Consider the following 27,049-nt stretch of genomic DNA (forward strand, 5'->3'; position numbering starts at 1 on the left):
AAAGCTGGTGGGTTACGGCCAATCATGGACCTGCGCGATCTGAACTGCTCCCTTTGCAGGCTGCCAGTCAAGATGCTCACCGGCAAACGCATTTTCGAATGTGTGCAGCCCCAGGATTGGTTTGCAGCGATCGACTTGAAGGACGCCTACTTCTATGTTTCCATTCTCCCTTGACACAGACCGTTCCTACGGTTTGCTTTGAGGGGCAGGCATATCAGGACACGGTTGTCCCATGCGGGCTAGCCCTGTTTCCTCACGTCTTCAAGGTCGTCGAGGCAGTCCTTGTTCCCTTAAGATTACACAGGGTTTGCATTCCGAACTATCTCGACTACTGCCTGATCCTAGCTCACTCTCGAGACCAGGTTTGCGAATACAGGTGCCTAGTGCTCCGGCACTTCGCTCGTTTGGGCGTTTGGGTCAACTGGGAGAAGAGCAAACTTTGCCCCGTGCAGAGGATCTCTTTTCTCAGTATGGACATACTGCTGACTTGCCTGCAAGAGTGCGGTTCCACTGAAAATTTTTCAAAAGCTCCTGCCATCAGACCTTCACCCCATGGTCGAACGGAGTGATGGGCCGGAGAGCCCCTGGAACGAGCTTCCCATTGTAATGACAGATGCCTCTACCACGGGCTGGAGTGCCATGTGCAATGGACATGCTGCCGCGGGCTCCTGGACAGGACCCCAGCGCCCATGGTACATCAATTGCCTCAAGTTGCTGGCTGTACGTCTTGCTCTGCACCGCTTCCAGGTTGTGCTCAAGAATCAACACGTACTAGTCCGATCAGACAGTACTGCCACTGTAGCGTACTTAAACTATCAAGGTGGTCTATGCTCTTGCCATATGTCGCAACTAGCCCGCCACCTCCTCATATGGAGTCAGAAGCATCTGAGGTCGCTTCATGCCATTTATATCCCCTTCATGCCGTTTATAGCAAGACAGACGAGAAGGTGGCGTGAATAGACTGGTATCCCCATTCATCCTCATCTGACGGAACTGAGTGACAATGAAAGGGAACTGAATGGCTGCTGAAGTGAACATATATTATATTGTTTCTTCATGATATACCTAATGCATTAACTAATGCAAATGGATTTAACCCTGTTGTAAAGCTGGTTTGAAACAACAACAACACATTTCGTCTGTCTGGCAGCATAAATTCTGCATTGAGTGTACATGCGTTAGAGTCCTGAGCACAGTAGATCTGTACATCAATCAGTTGGATGTTTACACTGGCAAGTCTCGTTCTCATGTTTACACATTCCCTCAAGGCAAAAAGCTCTTACTACAGACTGCTAGTAGTTAGTCACAGCTTACTGCCAAGTTCATCGAGGGATGTGTGGAAAGGTTGGAAAAGGTTAGTATGATGCTTTCCCATTGAGAAGCACTGGCATGGTCTGCCTTACAGATGGAGGGGATGGGTGGCTGTCACAGCGCCACTCAAGCAGGGGGTGATGTGATTGTGGGTGTATGTGCGTGTCTGCGTACGAAGTAGTGAAAGTGTGGTAGAGTGAATCTGAATGGCCCTCTACAGTCTCCTCCTCAGCCGGGCCCCATATGCCGGTCCACGCTGCCCTCCCTCCCCTCCTTCTCCTCCTGGCCTGCCCTCTCTGTCTACACTGGCTGCACAAATTAGCACAATGTGCAGGCAGGGCTCCTCAGCTGGCCTCCACACCCCACTTGACATGGGCCTGACCTCACCCGTGTGTGCCTCTCTGGCCCAACTGGGCCCTCTCTGGCTGCCTGTCACTCCCACAGCCCGCTCTGGCTTCGTCAGCTAAGGGGGTGGGGCGGGGGCGGGACACAGACTGCCAGGTCTGGGTGAGGAAGTGAGGATAGATGGGAACTTGCAAGGGCGGCAGATTTTTTAGGAGCCTCAGGGGTTGACTGGTCAATTAAATTCACATTGTGGGTAAATGATTTGCAAATGATATACAAACAAGTAAGTGTCTTCAAGAGCTTTTTTTCTCATTGCCTATTAACAAGTGAACTAAAAGCAGGGCTCATCTGCCAATTCACTATACATAGACACTTACCTCTGCAGAACTCTGATAAACCAGACTGTCAATGATGTCTGAACCAGCCCGCTCTTCCATTGTTTGGATACACAAGAATGCCTGCTCCAATTCCCCACTATATATAATTGAGCCAGAAGTTACTATATTGGGTCCTACTATAGACTATTTGGTACATGTGTATTGTAAGTGTAACAAAAATATAAGTATTATTTTGGTAGCTCACTTACTTGTCTCTTTATATTAAGCTGTAACATCAGGTCTAAACAAAAGCAACATATTTATGTTAGCATTTTATATATTTTCATGTGATGCTGCATCTCTATGATCTTTGAGGCAGCCGGAGACACATGCACACACATGGAAACATTCATCAAGCAGACATGCTCCAGTCTTGAGGGCGTATATAGGAGGTTGAGTGCGTGTGTCTGTTTGTGCGCATTCATGTGCTTGAGTGAAAGGCGTGTAACAGTCCCTCTGCCTGCTCCCTGAGGAGTAGATGATACTAAAGACACTAAACGGGACCCCGGCGGTGAGAGGAGAGAGGAGGGAGGAGGGGTGGGGGTGCTGCCTTAGCCCTGTGCCATTCTGCTCCTTTACAACTTTACAAAATAGGCTTTTAATTTTGCTGAGCGGCTGGGGCGTGTGTGTCCTGCCTGCATCAATCATCATCATGGGGCTGCAGGCACAGGGCTGCTCCCTCGGGTCTGCTCTCCTTCTGCAGCCTGGAGCTTGCAACATACAGCTCTCTCTCTCTTTCCCTCTCCTGTTCCATGGCCTCGGCTGCCCACAGCGCCGCTCTGTGTTGTGCTGTAGTGGATTCAGCTCATGCAGGTGTAACAGAGTGAGTGTGATCATCTCGAATGCAGGACATGAGAGATGACTTCCCTGTAGAACAGACTCCTTGTCCGTGATTCAGATTTTTGCACTCCGACGTTCATGATTGGAAATGTCAAGGTTGAGGTAAACAAAGTACAGACTGCCCAAAAGGTCAAATCTGTTGACATTTGTTAAAGAAATAGATGACTCAAATATGAGAATTTAATTACTCATAACCAGACCTATGTCTGTATGTTGCTATTTGTTTTATTTTGTATTTTTGTGTTTGTACCAGTGTGTGTATATACTAAATAACTATACTTATAAGTCATACAACATCTGTCAAGTTCAAAAAAGAACATAAAAGCCCGCAACAGTATCATAAAAGTCAGCCATAAAATGCCTCTGCTGAAAAATAAACTGCTTATACCAGCCTAAAGTGGTTTGCTGGTCTCCCAAACTAGTCAGTTGGGTAGTTTTAGAGGTGTTTTGGGCAGCTGGTGAGGCTGGGAGACCACCTAGAATTTATTAAGGCCAGTTTGGCCAGACTGGAAGACTGTATTAACTCTACCAAATGCTAGCCCATATTGAAAATAATTCTATTCTTATGTCTGCACTTCACGTATACTGTAATTATTCGATTTTGTGTATTTATATATTATTAATACTCCTTTAATATTTTTTTTTCTTTTAGTAACAATGGCAGTGAGCAGTGACAAAAACTTTTATCCATAAGCAAAAATAACATTATATGGGTGAAACAACAAAAGGCTTACCTTTACTTTTACCTGACGTTATATAATTGAGAGAAAATGCAGCCTCGCTGTGGCCTCTGGGTGTCCGGGTGACACCAAGCACTGTTCTGCTCTCAAAGGGCAGATGGAGTGGCAGAGGGCACACGCCTCAGGGCATTACTGATCTAGGACACTGGCGAGTATACACTTCTGTTAGCAAACATAGCCAAGATCACAAAGACACACATCCTCTGACGAGATCCATGGCATCATTCACGCATTTCACGAAACGAGACAAGTATAAATGAGAAACAATCCACAGTTATTGTGTTGTTCCCTTTGCCACCCCATAAGCAAAAACGATTATACAAGACTATCCGTTTGACACCAAAACAAACATGAAATGAAAATGGGTCGGTGAAGAGCCAAGAATGTAAATCTCTTTAAGTACATCAAATGATCCATGATGAATCTGTAGGCGTCCGTATGCACAACATACCACGGTGGTACCAGTCGGCAGCTCTAAAGCGAGGGTTTAGTATTAGATTATACGCAAAAATGGGATGTAACATCTTTCAATAAGTGTGCTAAACATGGAAGGAACTTGGCACAAGTGTAGAACTGATATGCTGCCTAATTAGGCAAAAAATCTGTGTAGATTATTTTGAAGCTCTGAATAGCAAACATATACCCATATGTTTAGTATCTGAGGACAGAGTAATGTAAATTAATTAGCCCACAAATTCCAGACCCTATTTTGGGGAGGAAAATAAAAATGGAAATGCGGTGGCACGGATGACTCCTTCATTTTGACTGGTAACAGTAATTCAGTAACAGCATGAGGTGAACGTCTGATTGCTAGACAATGAGAGCAGTGAAGTGTGTTGCTGGTCTTGTAACACATCTCAACTGTACTCACGCTTGACATGGAACAGAGTGTGTCTCTCTTTCTTGGTCCCTGTCTCTTCTTCTCCTTGTTTCTTTTCTTTGACTTTCCTCCAGCCCCCCCCATCACCCTCCAAACTCGCTCTCTCTCTCTCTCTCTCTTTTCTCGTCTCGACTGCCGGGGGCTCTAATCTGATAAAGTGAGCCGAGAGGTGTGATAAGGGCGAGCCGAGAGCAGCAGGCCCCCCTTGCCAGGCCGTTTAGTATGCATAGACCTCAGCTATCTGCTCCGCTGCACCTTGACTCCCACTGATCAGCCTCCCTGACAACAACCCCCCCGTTCCCTCCGCCCCCATCAAGCACATGCCCCTAACAGCACCCTTTTGCCCTGGGGGAGAGAAAGGGGAAGGCTGGGACACAGGTGGAGGGAGGAGACCCGGTCTGTAGCGGCCCATAACTCAGAAAAAAACACTCTTCCACCACAATGATGCTGGTGCCGATGCCCAATCAAGTAAAACTGGGTTTATAACACTTCAAATAAAATGGAAAAATCATATGATATTGTATAACTATACAAATATAGTTTTTTTTTAATCATTGGTCAATTTTAGTGTTGGATTGGAGATTGGACTTTATGAGTAGGATTAGGTTGTTCTTTTATACATGCTTCTTATCCGTTTTTTTTTTTTTTTTACAAATTATAACTAATTTTTGAGACTGAACCAGTAACATAAGAGGCCAGGATTGTAAAATCTGCGAAGTCAAATACAGTTTTCGAAACAACACTATCAAAATACAAGACTAGATGGTATTAAACATAGATTGCTCCCTTAAAATGCTGTGAATCTTCATAGACCACATTGATATGATGTGACAGATATTGAGTTGACAGACATTAGTATTTTTGTCTCGCTACTACAGCCACTTTATCTCCCCTGTACATCTGAAGTGAATGTATTTTATTTGTCAGTTGATTATAATAACTTTTATTTATTAAATATTTCAATAACCAATGTTTCATAATAGATAGCTTGAATACAATGATGAATACAATCCATAATTGAACATGATAAGGACAAATAGACACCAGATTAAATTCCTTTCAGTATTACACGGCCCAAAATCCTATTCTTATTTTTCTTATTTTCCAATTAAAATATTTTAAAAAAGTGAACATTCACTTAAAAGCTTAAAAAAAAACTCACTTTGTTTAATCGTTTATTTGTATTTGTATAAAGACTGCAGAAAAGTAATCTTAATGAGTTTTCAATCAGTGTAAAATAAAAAGACTGATACATTGTTATGTACTAATATCGTCCATTGCACCAGCCTTATTTTAGAAGAAAAAAAGTCCATACTGACCTGCAAAAAGTGCACATCTGTCTCAGTATATCTGTAACTTGTGACTTGTTATCCTCTCTCTCTTGTTATTAATTGATTGCTCTACTTCCTTTGTATGTTCGTTACATGTTGGCACGGTTTCCAATCATTTAGCTTTTTTTCTCAGTTTCTCTTTCTCTCCTCCTTCCTGTCTCCTCTTCCTCCCACTAGTCCCTGTGCTGCCACTCACATGGGATCGTGCTGCTCGGTGATAATGGCAGTGGGAGAGCCAGAAGCGGCTATCCGCCTCCGGTGATGCTGAAATGGGATTTGGGCCGTGTTTGGGCGGAAGAGGTTATTATGGATCAGGGGGGTCTGGTTTTAAAGCAGAGCTGAACTGGGCCGCGGTACGACTATAACGGCTGGGATGTCTGTTAGCTTTCCTCGCTAACAATAGCAGATAAGACAAAAGTGGTTGTTTGCCGTCTGTCTCTTACACACTGGCCCATTAAAGGTGTGCTCTTATCTGATAAGCCGTGAGGGGTGTGATCACCTACACACACAAATACACACCTTCAGTCCCTCATTCAGGTGCTCACTCATGACCCCAAACCCGTCTTGCTCTGTCAACTGTGCAACCACTGAAAGAGAGAGAGAGAAACTAGGGTTGTTTTGCGACTGTGTTTTTTCCCCCCGTTGTTTTGTTCCCGTTCAAGTACTCTCTCCTAGCTTATTTTGCTTTATTTTTATCGTTCCATCTGGCTGCTAGTCACACATTAATCTAAATTCCAAACAGGGTTCCTTCAGTGGCGTTATCAACTCGCCGTTGATGTGAGCGTTGGCCCAGGAGAGGGGACGCGGGCAAAGGGGGAAAAACAACACACAGCACAACAAATTGATGTGGATCTGAGAGAGAGAGAGAGAGAGAGAGAGAGAGAGAGACCAAGAGACCAAGAGAGACCTTGCATGCATGCTTGACTATTGCGCCAAGCTGCATCATGACTTTAGAACAGGTGTGAGACTTAATCATAGGTACAAAAATTTTCTCTGAAGACCATCTCTGTATATTCGCTTTAAATGCAATTTGCAGTACTGTGTAGCCCACTGCAGGTTTGTCTATAAATATATTACATTGTTGTCCACTTATGATGGTGTGGAATCTGGGTAATGGTTGTTTACACTTATATGCAACAGAATTGGTCATTGAAAATGTTTAATTAAAAGTCAACATTTTCACAACATATGTCTCAAAACTTTCTGACATCAAAGGTTGTTTGTGGCTGGTTGGTTAATAAAACAACAAGAAATAAACATAATAATAATATTGTGTACATAATAATAATAATAATAACAATACTTATTATTGTTGTTTATTTATATATCACAATGTAAACATAAATAAACATTTTCACAAAATTTTGTAATATTCCTGAAAAAAAAAAACCCATCTCAGTTACATATGTAACCCACGTTCCATGAGTAGGGAACGGAGGCGTTCCGTCAGATGACGACTAATTGGGTTTCACTTAAAAAACCTATAAACTTCGCGTATTACAAAACAAGCTAATGGCAAAGAAATGCCATGGGTCTGCAGAATTTGCACGGCACAACTCCGCCCCACCACGTGGGTGTAAAAGGAGAACGCCGGCAATGTGCAGATATGTTTCTTCGCAGAGGAGCCAAGGCTGAGCTCAGACGATCCCTGCGGTACAGCGGAAGTGGAAGACGGAGCGTCTCCGTTCCCTACTCGGGGAATGAGGGTTACCAACACTATCTCACGACCAATTTGTACGAATTCGTCACATGATTAAAAAGTGGCTAATTCGTACGACCTCACTCGTACTAATACGTACGATTTGTCTAAACCCACGTGATGGTTAGGTTTAGGGGCGGGGTAAGGGGTAGGTCATTCGTACCAATTCATACGAATTGGCCAACTCGTAAAATATGTACGATTTAGCAAAATCGTAACAATTCGTACGAGTGAGGTCGTATGAATTGTTACGAATTAGCCACTTTTTAATCATTCGTCGAATTCGTACGACTTGGTCGTGAGATCGGGTTGGGGTTACATACGTAACCGAGACATTCCCTTTCGTTGTCACTCTGAGTTCCGTCGGATGACGGCAAAACGGGATACCAGTCTAACCACACCACCTTCACAGCTGTCTTCCAGTGCCCTGCGTAAATCTGGCAATAGACACTGGCTCCAAAGTCAGGATGTTGTCCTGTACCCTTATGTCTTACATTTTGGATGATCTAACCCTTTAAGCTATGGGTGAAAGGGGCACCGACTGTACAACGTGTGTTCATCTCAATTTTTTTGGACTTGCTGGGCTTGCAGAACTGCTACAGTCATGACAGGGTGCCTCTGAGTGGTATTACCCAGCTCATGCTGGGCCGGGGCTAAGCTGAACTGCCCCCTGTCCTGTCCTGACAAACGAGGGCTGATAAAGTCCCCCTGGAACTGCGTTGCATCTTTAAATTAGTTCCCCTCTGTCTCCCCTCAGGTCTGGCTCAGGTAGACTCCAAGAGAACTGCCAGGGGGAAGTTCAATATACAGACTTAGCAGCAGGGTGCTGCACATTCCTCTGCCAGTGGCATCCTGAGTTGAATAGGACCTCCTCCTCTTCCCTGCATACTACAGCCCTGTGTGTCTGATGCTTCATTTCACACTCGTTTTGCGAAGACAAAGCCAGTGATTTGACAATTACGTCTATAGAATTAACCCCATTGTTACCACCTCGTGTTTGGCTATAAATGTTTATTTGTTTGTTTTCTTGAATTCGTTTCATTCATCCTATTACCATTTAGGTCAGAGCTGGAATAATTAGGGCTGTAGTGAAAACTAATAATGTTATGGATTAATGTGGGAGAACTTGACAGAAGCACATCATTGAGTGGGACAAATCCATGATATAAATGGGCAGACAAAGCACAAGGCAGTCAATACGGATTACAGCTAAGCCTCTCTTCTTTGCCGGCGTTTGGACTGGCATTGATAGGCTCTCACAGGTCTGCAAGCCCACACTCTGCCGGACAGGGGGCGTGGGGGATTGGGCACTCTGCCACGTCACCCAGAACGCCCATATCCCTCCACACATCTCCTCTCCTCCCAGCCAAACCCTTAAGCCCATACCCCAGGCACTGTGCTGGCACAACCTTGGCACGCCGGCGCCAGCTGGGCAAACACTCAAGTCATTGACAAAATAAACACCTTTCAAATAGAGGCAAAACAATACGACAGCCTGACACAAACAACTGACTAAATAAATCATAAGTGTGATGCTGAGAAAGGAGAAAAAAAATGGGAGAGGAGAAGTGGAAGACAGACAGGTATCATGCATCATGCATTGACAATTAACAAAACTTAATAAAAAGTTAATAAATATTGCATTTTATTTTTGGGCTAACAACTCACAATGTCTGATATAATTTAAAACTGTTTGATGCCCAAATATGATGATCCTCTTGCAAGGTAAAATGCAAGGTATTTTCTAAAATAATTGTCTTATTTTAATTATACTGAAGCAAATAAATTAAATATTATCTGAAAATTTAATTATGAAATTTTTATTTTTATTTTTTTCTACTTCAGTAATGTTTTACTATTTTAAAAAAATCTGGACAGACCTAAAAAAAAAAAAAAAAATATTTTGTCAAAGGATTCTCTCAAATTGTCTGTGTTATTTCCCTGTGTACTCATTTGAAATCCCCTGTGTTACCATCCATATGCACTGGTAATGGGAGAGGTTTAGTGACCCGCTTAAAATTAAGCTGCATATACTGTAGGACAGAAAAATGTAATTTTTAATCTTAATCTTAAATTTCTTTCTAGGCGAAGTCTAATTTTCTTTTTAATGTTCATATTTTTTCTTGTTCTTTTCTCAACTTAATACGCACAGACAACTATAAGTAAATACTTTGTAATTTGATTTCCCTTTTAATTTGATGACTCTGTGGCTTTATTAAAACATTTCTTCCTCACCAACCTGGCACAGCAAATCTGGCTCAACCAATTTAGTGCGAGACTATCTGTTAGGCTGACCAATGGATGAGACAGTAATCTTTTCAATTTTTTATTTTATTTTATTTTATTTATGTGATTTTTTTTTCCCAATTCCATTTAAGTAGTGTAGAAATTACACTTTTGAACCTAAAAAATATTAGTCAAGTGCCACACACAGTCCATTGCCTCTCTTCTACAGTCTGCACATGTTAGCAGTAAACACATGTTTACAGCAAATAAAGGTAATTAATCCAATAATGGAAGAATGCAGCAATCCCCCCTCTTTGTGGGATGAGAAAAGAGGCCAAAATTACTGGAGTCAAGGCGGGTGCAGATTTTTATTCATTTTATTCATCCCTCATTCATTCAAGCTTGTTTTATAATTCTTTAATTTTTATGTTAATGGCCATTGGTAGCTGAATGAGACCATTTTGATGACATATCTCCAGTCTCGATCCATGGCCAGCTTAGCGGCTGACGAAAATAGCGGCGAAATCCAGAGAATAATGGGGCTCGGGAGGATTTTGTGCAGCTGAGGCTTTGCATTCAAATGGGTGGCCATCTCAGCAGAGGCCCCGCGCCGCTTTATCATGTCTTTACAGCCAGCAGCTTGTTTATGAATAAAAAATGTGGCATGAAACCAGAGGAGTGAGTTGTCTTTGTTTTGTCAAGTGTGCTGAGACAAAATGCTTCCCGCTCTCCTCGCTCTCTCCGTTTCTCTCTCTCCATCTCGAGGGACCTGCAGGGGCAGCTGAACCCCCCCTACCTGACGAACTGTTGCCATGGGAATTGCTGTCCCTTGGTGATCCTTTGATGCTGCCCACCCAACCCCAATCTCACAAACAAACCCCGCCACACACTCCGAACAAGGGTGCGCTGAACGCAGCTGACGCCAAACGCAGGCAGACACAATTCGTAAGCTCACCCACCCTGGCATTTTCTGCTCACTCCAACAAGTTCTGTTAAATATTCATGATGTGAGACTACAGGCGGGTTTGCACCCCCTCACGCTCCTCCTGCCCCCCTCTGTCTCCCTGAGCCTTTGTTTTGGGACTTCTGCCCTCCTGTCCAGCCTTTAAAGTAAAAGCAGTGCAGAGATGACAGGCGGACGGCTTTTGATGGATTTATTAGACTTCACCAGTTGTCTTTAAAGACAGCAGTGAAGGGAGCGCAGAGCACTGGTTCAACTCTATATGATGAACACTGTTCACACACACACACACACATTAAGTTTACACTTACCATAACACCTCCATAAATTGCTTATAGTGCAACAGGAACACAGTGTGAAGATGGCAGGCAAAATGTGGTTATGCTATTCTGGCTTAAAATATTTATTGTTAATTGTTTAATGGATACACTGCAGTATAGTATATACATACACATTTATAGTATATTTATTGAATATGAACATGGATATTTTTACATATCTATAATTTTCATTCATTTATATTATAATGTATATATATTGTATTAAATGCGTGTTTACACTAACACACACATACCTTTTCAAGAAAGCATTTATTTAAATTTTCAAGAAAGCATCATATGGGTCAAGGAGTTAGAAGCGTATTATTTCCCATTACAGGCCCGGCTAGTTCCACACAGGCTAGTTCCACACAGAAGGCTATGTGTGTGTCTGGGGCTAAGATGATTAGCAGGCTCAGTGATTCAGGCAGGCTGGTATGTAAGATGCTGCCCCAGGGCATGCAGGGAGGCTGAGGGGGCAGGTGGGTGGCTGGCTGGCTGTCTTGGTGTTACCTGGGTGGCGCAGCATGTCGGGCGGGCTAAGCCACAGCTCTCCTTGCCTGAGTGGATCGCCATAGCTGTGCCAGCCTCACTACCCTATTCGATGCCAGCCTGCCCACTGTACCATCTGACACACATTCACACCTTTCCCTACTGGGCACCGTCGGCCTCTGCCACCATCCCATGAGTGTTGGAGGCTACTAGTGCACACACCAACTGAGTGAGCACGTACACTGTGTCGCTGTCTTCTTGAAGCAAGTTCTTTCACGTGTGCTTGTCAAAAGACAAAGTTATTCACAAGACGGCATTGTGCATCGCTTGTGGTTGTTTGTCATGTGCCCTACGCTATAGACACTGAAGGAGAAATAAATGGAGAGTGTTGCTGATGCCAGTGTGTGCCCAGACTCCTGCCAGGCGCCTGTTTTCATGTGTTTGTGTCAATGTCAGCTCAGGACTCCAGGTCTCTGACACAGGTTACCGGCCCAGCAGGACAAGCGCCACTTCTCGCTCGATCTCTCGCCCGACTGGGAATCACCTGCCCTTGCCAGCCAAATCACTGACGTATTAAAAACCTCCAACAGTCTGCCTGTCCATATGCCCATATTAACTCAAATATTCAGTCTGAAAGCACCAGAATAAGCAACTTCGGAGATCGTTTGGCTATTTGCAGGATCGCAAATGTCGATTAATTGCTTCAGTATCGACACACATTGCTCTCTCAAGGCCCCAGAATACTTAATGCGAAATCCAAGAATAAACTAGATGTTCAAAAAAAAAAAAAATAAATAAATAAAAAATCTGGCTAAAATGAAGTTCATATGGACTTTTGAGAAGTTCGTTTTGCGAATTTGAAGCAGCTTGACAAAGTGAACTTTCCGGAAAAGTCTGCTCCGGACGGTAAACTCCTAGCCTGACTTCGTCATACTCATATTCTAGTGAGAATATCAGTCTGAAACTGCTCCATAGGGCTTTGATTATGAGGCGTGTCTTAACCAAACCAGGAAAAAACAACAACTCTGCACTTAATTGGATAGCCGGTAGACCTACAACCAATCAGAGCAACGCAGTAAGGCAACTAATTTGCATTTCACACTTGTCAACAGAACTTACTTATTTTAGAAGTAAAATAACGAGTGTTGCTTCTTTTGCTTAGTCCTTCATGAGTGCGACCAAAGGAGAAACCACAACGACCACAGGGTTTTCATTACGTCCCATCTTCTTAGCGACCATCGGAGCCAGCTGATAAGTTACACTTTTCCCGAATCTTGTAGGAAGGACGGCAAAGATATCTTTCCGATCGACAAATGCCTTGATTGCAGTTTTCTGTTTGTCTATTAAAATTAATGCGCTGTCGATTCATTTTAAAAACAAACGCGACATGCGGAATCTATACATCTCAATTCTCCAGCTGCAGTCATTTTTGAGGGAAACCAGTTAAGCGCTCTTTGATAACGTGATGATTACGTCCCTGACGATCACCTGTCCATAATCGTATAAAGCCCGCCCTGACAATTTGATTGGCGCGAATGTTTCTTGTCTGATCATAATTACTCCTCAATGGATCGAGTCCAGACCGAAATTCCCGACCAAAAAATGTTGTGGGCCAGACTGATCTCATGAAGTAGCGTGTGTATGATACGCCAATTCGTATTTCCATTTTTGGCGTGCTATCAAGACGCATAATCGCTTTTCAGCGTGTTTATGAACGCCGTTGACTAAACGTTGTTACTGTATATATAAATATATGACTTACCTCAACCCCGTCCCTAAACCTGACCGTCACTGGGGTTAATACCATTTATGAGTCTTCCCCTACCATCCTAGGAAGAAAAAAAAAGATCGCTCCCCAGATGTAGATCTATATTTTGCTTCGTTTCGCGCGGACATTTGACGGCATGTACAGACGCGCGGAATCACTCGGACGTTAATGGCGTAGACATACACGCGGATAGCTCAAAATGGGAAGAGATAACATGCCACTTGACTCGAAAGTGGCGTGTATGTTTATGCAAAAGTCATGATGTCATGTTGTGTGGGCGGAGTTCGGGCTGGCATCCAGGCTAGTAAACTCCTTCAAACTACCATTAACATATCCACATTGCGATGATCAGTTGCTTTCTTAATTGCTTTTTTTACTCACTGCTGTCATTTTTATTGTGTTTATTTATTGAGAAAAAAGCGGGCAGCGCATATTTATCTAAACTCGTTCTAAGCAGCAAAGGGGGCGACAGGATGTTCGCTAACAGTATCACAGCAAATGTATTTCAAACTTATTTTTACCCTAAGCGAAGAAAAAAAAACTTTACAGTGAGTATATCGTGGCCTTCACCATTCAGCCTTTGTTCTTAGCCTTCCCAAAAAATGCTTGCACGCAGGATAAATTTTCTCAACATCTTAAATTCATTCCAACCCTCACCATCCATACATATAATGGCTTGCAGCTTCCTCTCTCCCCCGCCTCTCTCTCTCTCTCTCTCTCTCTCTCTCTCTCTCTCTTTCTGTCTCTTTCCCCTCCCTATCTGCCGGACTCAGCAGCAGCTCCTCTAATCTCTCGCGCTCCGGCGGTGCAGCACACGCTGGCCCCTCATGGGCCTACAGATGCCCTCTGTCCGTGGGAGCACTTCCTGCGCAGGTGTGCCATGGGGCAGGGGCAGCATAAGACAAAACGCAGCCATGCCAGGCTGAGCGTCCCAATTCGTCACCCAAAGCCACCCAAACAGCATCGGTCCAGATGCTGCTTCATCCACGTGCATCTCGTCCTGATGCACGTATCTGGTTCAGTCGAATTTTGATAGTTGTACTTTTTCTTGTGGCTGGCATCTCTTAATCAATGTTAATTGGCTCCAATTAACATATGTTAATTAATGATATTTACCTCAAATTAAAGGTATGAATGGTCCCAGAGGGTTTCCTGTTCATCCAATTAGAACCAATTAGCTGCAATTAACACGTGTAAATGAGATGCTATTGAGTCCAAAACAAACAGTGTGTAGCCTGCGCGATTCCCATTCAGTTTAACCTGAGCTGTGTGTGTGTGTGTGTATGTTGTCTAACACACACATATACACACACACTCTGTTGAACACACACATATACAAGCTCTGTTGGGCAATTTGGCAGGTCCATGGCCAGAATTTCAAGCTTAGCCATCTGACACTTCTAAGCAGACTGCATTTATATGAGGTGCTGCTATTTGACACACTGCTATCTGCTATATATGACTTTTGTATGTTTTACTTGCTGTAGTGCTTCTAAGGTTCTTTACACACACACACATATGTATATATATATACAGTATAAATGATTATTTAAACAGCTATTGATTGAACAAGACAGAATAGTGTGTTAAATACATTAGGATTTTAATGCTGTGTAAACATCAGGCAGCAATAGCCAAGTGAACAAAATACCGAGCAGCAGTTGTATAGCTGTGTATTATGAAAATATCCCACCTCTTCTACATAAAAACTTCTTTTATGGCTAAATAAATGTGCCGCGAGTATCCCAGACTGGGCTCTTTTAGCCAGCATTTACTTTAGAAAATTACACATTTTCAAAACCCAAACACTGAATTCTTTACCTGGGTATTAAGACTCAAGGGAAGCCATTTTTCATGCCTCTTTTCAGTTCAATTATACCAGCAGCAGAACCAAGGTAGCAATCAGCATGCAAAGTTGACATCAATAACTTCTATACACCCTCTCTATATGTGAATAGATGCAGATTATTTCATGTTGGGCTTGAATAAGCGCGCGAGCCTTTTGAAATCGACGACGAGAGCACAGTCTAATCTGAGTTTGCAGTTTTTGGAGAGTGTTGACAGCAATCTCCCCTAGCGCGGTGTGGTTGTGTTGCATTAGTCTCCAGGTTTTACAGTGGAAATGGAGAACGCCTCCGATACTTACCATTTTAACAATCAGGGGTTTCTGAGCTTTGCGATGGGGGGAAGAAGCCGCTTTGTTCGCTGATAAGAGCAGAGGGGGAATATGAGCAGAAAAGGCAATCCAAAGGGCTGAACAAATCTGGGAGCAGTATTATGGGATGGTAAACACGTCTACGGCTAAGAGGGAGCAGATTTGCTGTTTCTTATTTTGGGGATGTGCTGTATTTGGAGAAGAGCACAAAGGGTGGAAGGGCATCAGGGGTGGGGGGATCAGGGGGTGTGTCTTATTGGAAGACGGGAACACAAACCAAAGGGGTAAAGCAAGAATTAAAGGACAGGAAAACGTCCCACTGTAATTCTCAACTTTTGTACATACACTTTCCTTTTGACCTGACCCAATGAATTATCTGTTCTTCAGGCAGTGTTCATACACAGGACTGTCTGGTGTGGCTTGATAGGACTAAGTTAGCATAGGAATTTAATTCATTAAAAAAAAATATATACTCACTGCCAATTTTAGATTTTTTTTTTTTTTTTTTTGGAAACACAAAATTGTAATAATTACTTTATAATGCTTTTTTAAACAACCACCTGTGAGTGCAATTTCACAACACAACATTGGACAAAACAAAATACACACACTTAAATCATTTATTTATGACAGATTTATTGAAATTTCCAACGGTCAGTGAAATTAAAATGAAAAAAAAATGTAAACAGATTTTTTTTTGTAACAGCAGCTGATCACACAGCACCACACAGCCATATATATTTCTCTTTTTACATTGTTCAATTCTGCCATAACATTTCACCAGCTCTCTGATAATCATTAAAACCATGCAAGTCAATCCGCTCACACTGTTTATTTACAGTCAAATCCATTTCTGTCACTGATCCACGCAAGATCCAAAGAGAAGTATATAAGCCGTTTAAATGGGGCAAATCTTGCAAATACTGTACAATATATCAGATTGGTGCTCACATGTTTTTTTGTGCTACGTTAATTCTGCTTTCCATCTCTACTCAGAACAGCGAAGGTCTATGGGGGCTTTTCTGTGTGTGCAAAGCTGTCCTGGCATTAATATTTTCAGTGTCTCAAGCTTACAGAGAGTGAACTCTCACCCCTCCCCACTGCTGCCGCACAGAGATAAAACTTTCCGCTTCCTTTTTTTTTCAGCAGAGAATTACAAGAAGAAGTCGATAACACCACCACAATCAGCTTTTACACTGAGGATTGGGCTCAGGTGAATAGCATGGGACTTCTCTGTAGGCTGGCAAACAGACAGGACCATACAGCGCACCTGTGGGACTCGGGAAGACCACTTCATCCCATTGTGAACATGACCAATGAAAAGAAATATCCTATCAAGCAGGCTTTTGTCTGTGCAAGGCTACAGGAGAGCGGTATTTGTCTGGCTCTCTCATCGCAGTGAAGCTAGCTCAATTACATTATCTTGTGCTAAAGGAAGTTCCAGGGCATTCTGTTGGCAATCAATCAATCAATCTTTCAGTGTGTATCTTGATGTTCTTTCTCTGGTCTGAAATCTCTGAAACTGCCGAAAGACACACCCAATCCTCTATCTGTTTCTGTGCGTGGACAAGAAACACTGAACTGCTGGCTAGCATAGGACAGCTGTTCTTGAAATCAGTTTAAACATAAAAATTTAAAAGTTGAAGTTGTGTGTGTGCGTGCATGTGTGTGTGTGTGTGTGTGTGTCCAGGTAAACCCTACAAAATTGCATTATCCAAAATCCTTGTCCTTGTGGGGACATTTCTTGGTGTCAGAAGCTTCATAAAATGTAAAAATGATGTGTGTGTGTGTGTGTGTGTGTGTGTGTGTGTGTGTGTGTGTGTGTGTTAGACCTATTATTATTATTATTTTACAATACATGAAAGGGATAGTTCACCCAAAAATGAAAATTCTGTCAGTAGCCTAACTACTCACCCTCATGTTCCAACCCTGTAAGACTTTCGTTAGGCTTCTAAGGGATTGAAACTTGCCGGCCCATCGTTAAAATAGCCCAAGTGTCTACAGTTGCTTAATCGTAAGTTTATCAAGTGACGAGAATAGTGGAATAAAGTCGTTATTTTTGTTTGTTTGTTGCACACAGAAAGTATTCTCGTCACTTGATAAACTTTTGAGACACTGTCACTTGGACTATTTTAATGATGTCTTTAATAACTTTTCTGGGCCGGCAAGTTTCAATCCCTTAGAAGCATATAGAGGAGTGATCCAGCTCTCAGAATTAAACAAAAATATCTTAATTTGTGTCCCGAAGATGAACGAAAGTCTTACGAGGTTGGAACAACATGAGGGTGAGTAATTACTGACAGAATTTTTATTTAGGGGTGAACTACTGTAACCCTTTATGGCATGAAATCAATAGTAGTAATAAAAACAAATTCTTTTACATAACATTCATTACTCAACTGGACATTGTCATTAGTTCTCGTACTGTTTGATTTTTTTTCTTTTACTTTTAATATGGCCAACTGCAACAGAGTTGCTGTCAGTCTAGTACTTTAAAACTAGTGACTGCAACAAAGAGGCAATTACAGCTAACATTTTTGTTGAATTGTAGTCCTTGCATCAGATAATGTACAAAATCCTATTAAGTATACAGAGCATCAGTTGAAACAGATGCATTTTTATGCATATATGTTGCACTATAAGTAACCATAGCAGTACAACTGAAATGTGCCCCAGTGTATTGGATAGAGCTTGATTCATTGAGCCTCTTCCTTTTGTTGCAACATCCTTAAAACTCTGCAACTGCCTGTCTATCTTTTATACAGATATATAGTTATCTAGAAATGGAGAGTGTAGGTGAGATTTATGTTCAGACTAATGCATACACTTGCTGATCTGCCTAATCGCCATTTCGTGAGGCTGGTCGGGAAGCGGGAGAGATGGTGAACCTGTGATGCTCTGATAGGGGATTCCTGCAGGCCTGATTAGATCTAGGGCATGTTTGTCTTCCAGTAACAGGAATTACTTGATTTGTAAGAGGTCTGGCTTCCAGCAGCATTTGAGTATTAATTCCCACCCACACCCTGAGGAGGAAGCAGGGAATACATATTAAAGAGCTAGGATCTTTTACATCACAGCAGCAGTCAATAAGACACCATATACTTGGAGGGTGTGATGCATAGATATCTTGAAGGTGAATGGGGAAATGCTGAGATAGACAGACATTATTTTCTTGTATTCAAATATCTAAAAAATATTCTTGATTTTTCATGACAGACTGAAAGTTTGATTTTTGACCTAGACTATATAGCCTAAAATATGCATATGTATATAAATATAAATGCACAATTACACTATAAATATGTAAATATAAGTATATAATTAAACTAAATTTTTACATAGTTTATATTCAAATGAACTTATACTATATACAGTATATTATATATGTGTGTATATATATATATATATATATATATATATATATATATATATAGGCTTCCTTTTGTATATATTTTAGTGCCGGGCAACGATTAATCACGATTAATCGCATCAAACATTTGTGTTTACATAATATGTGTGTGTACTGTCTAACATTAATTTTGTATATATAAATACACACATATGCATGTATATATTTGAGAAATAGTTGCATTTATGTACTGTATATTTATACGTAATTGATATTATAAATAAATGTAAATATTTTATATATAAATTAATTTTTTTTTCTGAAATATACACACACATACATATGTGTGTATTTTTATAAAGTAATTATACACAGTACAATATATTACAAACACATTTGTGTGTAAACAAAAAAAATATTTTGGATGCGATTAATCGCAATTAATTATTGCCTAGCACTTGTTTCCAGAGGACTGTAATTTTATGTGTAGCCTATTTATGTTACGTATAGATGAAATTTGGAGACAACTTCATCCATGAGGCGACTTACACTACGGTCTGTTCAGACACACTGTGATTTGGATGCCTTAAGGATATGTGCTCTTTTAGGTGATATTTTCAAACTAAGGTCTGCTCCAGCGGTCTCTGCCATCTGGACCCGGCAGACCCGCAAACAGGTCAAGGTGGGTGACATTCCCATGGCCCTGACTGCCTGTCACAATGCCAGTGTGCTAATTTACAGCCAGCAACCCCCCTATCCTGTCCTGTCCTGCTAGCCAGCAACTCAAGGGTGTGAAGATGCCAACAACATGCACCGCTGAAGACAAATCAGCCACAGTCTCTCATAAAACACCCAGAGGTCATGACCTCTTCACCTTTTCAACCCATCACTCCAAGTCATACAGCCCTACCTCCCGCCATGCCTACCTGATGGCCCATTCAGGCACAAACACCCAAGAGGAAAAACTGCTCCAAACAAGGTAACGGTCTCATCTGAGCCCACCGTACAGAGAAAACTATTTGCATGCCCACCCTCTGTTTCAGCTTTCGAGACGCAGCAGGGGGAATATGAAAGTCTGTAGTCTGTGAGTAAAGCAGCCAAGATATCTCAACACACGTGCAGTGAGAAACTGCTGGAGTACAGTGGAACAGCACCTCTTTCAACTAATGGCCCTGGAACAACAGGAGGGCCAGTTGCAAAAATGGGTTTGTCTGGCATTTGCCATTCTAACCAGTTTCTTGGCTTTTGTTGTCTACTGGAAATGAGAATATTTTCTTTTCAGTGCATCGTGCAGTTTTTTTTTTCTTCTGAGTGTGAGCAGTTACCTTATCGTTCAACTTTTGTCCATTTCAAATGGGAATGGTTTTGAAAGTCTTGAGTAGGGCTTAATGTCATCATCTAACATCTCGTTATCACTAGTTTGCTTTGTCAGAGCTGAGATGAGCCAAGCATGGCTGCCAATCCTGTATTTGCCTTGTTGAGGTCAGCATTTGCTAAAAAGTTTGTAAAATATTTGTCCTGGACTCATACCTGACAGAGAATGAGTGGATGGACACAACAATGGTGGAAATAATGGTGGATACAGCTCAATGTTTGTGACTGATAAAGCCACAGCCAATGTAGATAAGCCACTCCCTGAAATAAACTGTCCCATTAAAACGTTGCCCATATAATGAATTGAAAACGCTTGCTTGGATTCTGCAGAATTTGGAGGGGATCCCAAGGCTGGTGCAAAATAAGATTGGCATTGCATTATAATTTATTCACAACCTCATATGACCATCCTAAACAAAATTCTGAAGCATGCTTGTTATTTATTTGCAAGCCCGAACCATAAATTGTCACCTTATATTTCTATTTTTAAGCATTGCTAGTGGTATGGTAACGACTAAGAGTGAGGAAATTTGGGGAATTGCGAGGAATCCCTTTATAAATCTCCTTAACGATTACTGCTGCGCGTATGGGTTTAAAAATGGCACTGTATGCACATGTGTCTGGACCAGTCGAGAACATCACGTATTTATATGCTCGTGCTCAGTCGCGCGCTCTGCTCTCACCGGCCCTAAATCCCGACTGCGCCTGCTGACGTGAGGCATGCTGGGGTGAGTGCGTTTTGCCTATGCATTAGCCATTCATTTCGTCTGTCTGACACCTCTCCAACATAAAACCGTACGGCGGAGGTAAAATATCTCTCTCCTGGCGAAAATAAAGCTTTGTCTCCCTCCTGATCTATAGGATATAAAATAAAGCCATGGCTTTGATGGTGGCTTTACCTTATGCAGGGCTTGCTTTTTGTGCACACAAAGGCAATGAAGATGAATGAGGAGGGATTGTCGAGGCCTTGTCTCCCGTGGTCCTTTAGGATCACCCCCTTTTCTTGCGTTCGCTCCAGACTCTCGGAGAAGTTAGTAAGGCAGCTTTGTTATTGATCCGAGGCAGTCGATTGACACGAGAAGGGTTTGTGTCCGGTATTTTGATATTTTCTGTTTTTAAATTTGGATTACATGGATTAGCATTTTTTACTTTTTTTCTTTTTTTGTCAAATTGAACGCGTATTCTTATGTGGTTTGTGATATTTTCAGTTATATTTACAGTTACTTGGAAATAGGCTACTTACAACTATATATACTTAAATATATATTGTTTTCTGGTTTGGCAGCTCTAGAATTATTGCTGAGGATTCCTATGAAGTTCTTAAAGTTTTTTTTAGAAACGTTCTCAGATTAATAGCACCCACTCACCCATAGGCCGAACGGATCTTTGTCTTTTCCTTGTTTACTATTTCTGAAACCTTGTCTTATCAATTCTTATATTTTTTTTTATTAAATTGAGAAATATTTGTAAAAAAAAATCAAAGATGAGGTAAATTTTCATGGTTTGTATTTTTATTTTTATTTTTATTTTTTTGTTTTTTTTTGCCGTATTCAGCACATTATGTTCCTGACAGCTCCTACATGTAATGATGCACTGGTTCCACTAACACGAGCACTCTGGTTTGTGGAAAAAGTAATCAATAATGAGATGGAAGTGAAACATCCGAAAGGAAAGAAACTCAAGTTCATCATTTAAAGTCAGTAGCCTATTTCAGATGGCAGGCTATAATAGTGTAGCTACCTAGTCATTGGCTATTTTCAAGAGAAAAAAATATATATAATCTGAGGTTTCTTAAAAATAGAAATAGTGATTTAATTCAGCCCTTGTTGATATCAGCAGCAGACAGCACTGGAGTCTTGCAGGCTGTTGGAGCTTCAGTGCAGAAATCTGCTCGTGTTTAGTAGCTATCTGCTGATTTTCAGCCCCGCAGTCGTCCCTCGAGCATTGCCCACTGCGCGATAATATCTCAAAGGGAGTGGTTATCACCACACATTATATTATAATCATTAGTGATCCTGGCCCTTTCACCCGCACTGCAGAATAAGCGCTGGGAACCATTAATCTAAACTAGAGCGACCATTCTCAAAGACTGCTCGTTTCTGTTCGTGCCCAGCGGGGAATAATATAAAAATGTTCTTGTCACTGCTCTTTGCTTGTCTGTCTCTAATGAGATAATGACGTAGATGTTCTTATGGTTTTTGTTGATGTTTAGGGGCATAACGATTGTTATATGTAATCTAAGACACTAACTTTATTATATAGGCCTAAGTTTTTTGTTGGGATATTGGTATATTTTCATGGGCAGAAATAAATTGTATCGTGGTATAGTGAGTCATCATTAGGCTATCATCATCACGTTGATTTCCCTCTCACGCTGAGCCTTCGTTGCTAAATCATTTTCCATCCACCTCGAATATTAACAAAATATTAAGATTTAGCTACTGTGTCAAAATATAGACAATCTGACTGATTAATAATCACATTTTCGGAAGCTATTTTACAATTGCATGATTATTCGTATCGTATTTATTCGTCTGGCATAGTTAAGATTTGAATAAGACTGTTAATCCTTGGTCTTGCATGCAAGGACTAAGCGGGTCGTCGTGTCTGTGTTTGATTATCGGGTGAAGGGGGGAAATAACAGCTGTTCCAGTGACTACGAGATCTATAACCCAAATCGAATTTCTCTTGCCAGTCTTCGGAAGAGTTGGAAAGTCAGGAAAAAAAAATGTTTAGTTACTGGTCAATACTGAAGCTATTGGATTATGTTTGCGTTTTATGCTCAGAGGAGCATCTCATTTGACGTGGTCACTGTTTCACTGATGGACTGCTCATTATTTCTGAACACTTTATTTACCCTTATAAGTCAACAATTCGTTAAGTTAGTCTGATTTGGAGTTCATGTTTTTTGGTTGAAGACTGCAGTAAGGAATATAATTGCAGAGGTCTTGCTTCAGTCGTCCCAGCCCCCTAATCGGTTTGGACATGCTGTGGGTCCGGGACGAGTTTGGTCGTTCGTTGCACATCACCTCACTGCACCGCCGACAAGATTGACACAACGCGGTCCTGGATCACCACACGCCTATTGTCCACACTGCGAAAATAAAGACATTCTCTTGAAAGCAAAGCAAGACACATGCTTCATTGCAGTCATATTTAAATTACCCCCCAACCCCCACCCCCCCACCTCTCACACGCGTGCGCACACCGTTTGGTAAGGGCATAGGTGCTGTCCTGAATGCACAGTGGGGTTGTTTGCTTCCATGTCAGCCCTTTTGATCTGTTGTTTTGCTGATTGGTCTTTAAAAAAACGGTTTTAGGTCAACGTTTTTAATGAAGCCATTATAAGAGTAAAAAAGTAGTGAAGACTTTAGAAGAAATTAAGTAACATATATTTTCAACACACACACACACACACACACATATATATATATATATATATATATATATATATATATATTACATCTGTAATAACACAATAGGCTACCACAATATTAATATTATTCGAATTTATGTCATAATGTAAATGGCCGCACTATATTTTGCGTTTGTAGAACACTGCCAATTTTTTTTTTTTTTTTTTTTTTTTTTACTGCAGAGCACGTTACTAGTCATTCCACACATCATGAATAAAACGCGTAAACAAACAGGCAGCGGTGCAGAGCGATATGGAGAGGGGCCCGAGGCACAGATTCTCCCCCTTTGCTCGGGCTCCTGGCGGTCCCGGTGCACCAGCTGATCAAAGCCCGAGTAAGGGGTAATATTTCTCACTTTATTACCGGAGTCACAGCGTGTCTATACGGCCAGCGATCACACACTGCTCTGCCCACATTGGCTCAGTTAATGTATCGTAGCTATAGAATGATTAAAACAGTGCGGGGAAAAATACACTAAAAAGCAAAACCACTCACTCTCTTAATAATAATGGTATTTTCTTTAAGATGACACTTTCATTTTGTTTTATTTGTGGAATGTTTGTTTAATTTTTAAAACGAATATATAACTAACATCCACAAACGAAAAAAGTCTTAAAATATTTAACAAATTTAGTCAAATTAGTAGCCTATATTCCACAGCTCGATCAAGATAAAATGTTTATTTATATATCTCATGCATTTCATCACTGAACTTTAACACTGCACTTGAGCAAATGCTCTGATCATGACGGGAACAACAGAAACTTTGACTTTTAATAAGTTCCATATGCATAAATCTTTTGAATATGCACTTGGCTGAGATTTAATAGGCTGCACATTTTATGTGATAATACATTTTGGAGAATTTCTACTGTATCTATAAACCTCTAACTGTTTGATTCACTCTCTTGCTAGGTTCGGCTTTTTCGAAAAGGATTCCGCGCTAAGAGCATGCGTAAAGCAGCCAGTGCAGTCTGACAGGCATTGGTCTCTCAGTGGTGAGAATGTTTCGATCGATAGCTCCCTCTAGCACTGCCCCATCTCCAGACTGGCCGCTTTTTCCGTTCGGTCAGTATAGTCCACCTGACGATGCCACTAATTGAAAGCTGTATTCCCATCATCATGGATGAGTTAGCATGTCTAATTATCAGTCTGCTATCGAAATCGATACATTTGTAAGCATGATGTTTATTATTATTATTATTATTATTATTATTATTATTATTATTATTATTAATGAAACTTCCTTTGTAGGATAGACATAAATGTTTCCAAAGTTCTATTCAAAGTGGAAAGCAGATTTTGTTCATATAACCTGGACAAAGATTTTTACCAAATCCCTCTCGATTAACTGGGTAAAATACCCGATGAACGAATTTAAAATGTAAGTTTATTTTAAATCATTCGAATTCCAAATAAAATTTTTATTTTTTAAGTTCAGTTAAATATTTGCAAATTATTTTTAACTGTAGCATATAATGTCATAAAGATAATCATTGCGAGAAAAAGTATCCTTATTAGCCTATTATTATGCTGTTATTATTGTTAAGCTGTAATAAGTTTTAGCCCCTAATAAAGTGATAATGTAGCTATTATGTCCGATATAAACAGAAATGTGACGAAAAGCATATTCGAAATTGTTTAAATGTTGTTGCAAACATATAGTGAAATGTTTTATTCCGTTCCTCTCTATATTCAATTCTCTCTATTATTATTGAAGACGAAACAACCAACGGATTGGAATGCCTTCCAAATATTGGGAAATGTTGAAATGAGACTAGTTGAAATTAGAGAAAGGGGAGGAGTGGTGGCCGCATAGGCAACTGCAAAAGATGGAGTGTGTTCATCTTTTATCTGTTATTCGTCGTGAAACAAAACATGTCATCCAAGGGACCCACAGTCAAAGAGGAGCACTCCCTAGACGCTCATCGGCAGCTGTTTTTGTGTGTTGTGTAAGGCCTTTTGCTGCCGTAGAGTGGACCAACCCCACTATTCCGTTTTACATGAGATATGACACATATGCACAAAGTTGCGTGGTATTGGTTCCAGATTCCAGGCTGGAACGATTGCACAATATACGCGGAGAGAAAGTAAATAGCTGAGATTGTGAGGTTGAGGGGCGTGATGTGTGTGTGTTTAAGATGGAATGGCAGACTCTGTATATGGTGATGAATTGTGTCAGTGTCACACAAAGATACCACAGGTCCGAAAATAGATTAGTATTCGGAACGTTTGCTTTAATTATATTGAATTATAACATATATATTTGCTGTGAAAATGTCAGGTTAATGTGCACACAGCAAAAACGAAATATTTCATATTAGAAAATAATTCGTGTACAGAAAAAAAAATTACACACTGAGCATATTTTAATTAGTATAAAACACAAAAAATAACATTCAAGGGTTATCGAGAAAATTATTGTCCATCCATATAAGGAAACAAGCATGGGACCATTCGATCTGAAATGGTTCTGAATTATTTAGCCCTATACCTTAATTGTTATTTACAATGAAATGTAACCATCTAGGCTACATAACTCGAAGAACACGGTGTATATTGCTTAAAATCAGAAGAACGGACTTAACAGATCCAACATAACACCATAAGGTGTTTGGGCCATTAGAGGCTGAGGTGATCTAACATCCTGTAAAGTTTAGAGCCCTCATGTCTTTCACTTTCTCTCTTTTAACAAAGGACCAAAGGCGGATTAAGTGTCTTTTCGTTGATTGAATGACGTTGTCAAATTGTCTTCGTATTTTTTTTTAAACGGAATAGGCTGTAAAGAATAGCTTTAAAAGATAGTTTTTAGAGCTGTGTATTGTTCCATCTTACTGTCTTGGGATATATTATGGTTATAAATTAGATTTAGTGCCAGTGAATGGGAAAATGAACTCTTTTTGACATTTTCACATTAGTTCTCGCCCAAGACATATAAACATGATTTTATAAAACAAAGTAGCCTAGCATACGTTATTATTTTAGGGGACACACTTCATGAAATGTTTCAGGAAACATTCTGTTGTCTTATATCGGATACATAAAAATATATATAGGCCTAAATATTTCCATGCTTGCGCTGTTATTCATTACAATAAATAAAGAAAAAGGAAATGCATATTCCAGAATAATCCTTGCGCTACATTTCTTTTTAATAAATAAACAACGCAGTCACACTCAGTTACACAACAGTTTTCACAGCATGACGTATCTCCAATAACTTAACGCACTGACACATCTAGGCTATACATAAACAATGCGTAAATTATCAGATATGTACCTTATCAAATGCTTCTCGTGTCCCTCGGCTCCACCAGAATAGAAGATTATTGGAAAATGACGAGAACAAGTAAAAAGACTTTCAAATAGCAAGGTCTGTTTTCTGACTCCCCGCATTAACTAAGATATGACAGTTTCTGGGATTTTTGACAATTGGTGTCTTCTGTTCCCTATAAATAGCGCAGAGTG

The 27,049-nt window shown here is 40.9% G+C and overlaps 1 protein-coding gene and 1 long non-coding RNA gene across 2 annotated transcripts in view; one reads left to right on the forward strand and one right to left on the reverse strand.

Annotated features, from left to right (window-relative positions):
* dhrs13a.3 (dehydrogenase/reductase 13a, tandem duplicate 3) overlaps positions 1–17,108 on the forward strand; it is a 183,906-nt gene extending 166,798 nt beyond the window's left edge. The window contains exon 6 of the mRNA XM_089121198.1: positions 16,589–17,108. The gene's annotated coding sequence lies outside the window, so the exon portion shown is untranslated. The remainder of the gene's footprint in view (positions 1–16,588) is intronic.
* Positions 17,109–21,262: 4,154 nt separating this feature from the next.
* Positions 21,263–27,042, reverse strand: LOC120478820 (uncharacterized). Its single transcript, XR_005622772.2, has 2 exons — positions 26,862–27,042; positions 21,263–23,259 (listed from the first exon to the last, which is right to left on the reverse strand). It is a non-coding gene; the product is annotated as an uncharacterized LOC120478820 (long non-coding RNA).
* Positions 27,043–27,049: the final 7 nt, after the last annotated feature.

This window comes from Pimephales promelas, chromosome 16, assembly GCF_988280905.1.
Source record: "Pimephales promelas chromosome 16, fPimPro1.hap1.1, whole genome shotgun sequence".
In the NCBI taxonomy this organism is placed as follows: Eukaryota; Metazoa; Chordata; class Actinopteri; order Cypriniformes; family Leuciscidae; genus Pimephales; species Pimephales promelas.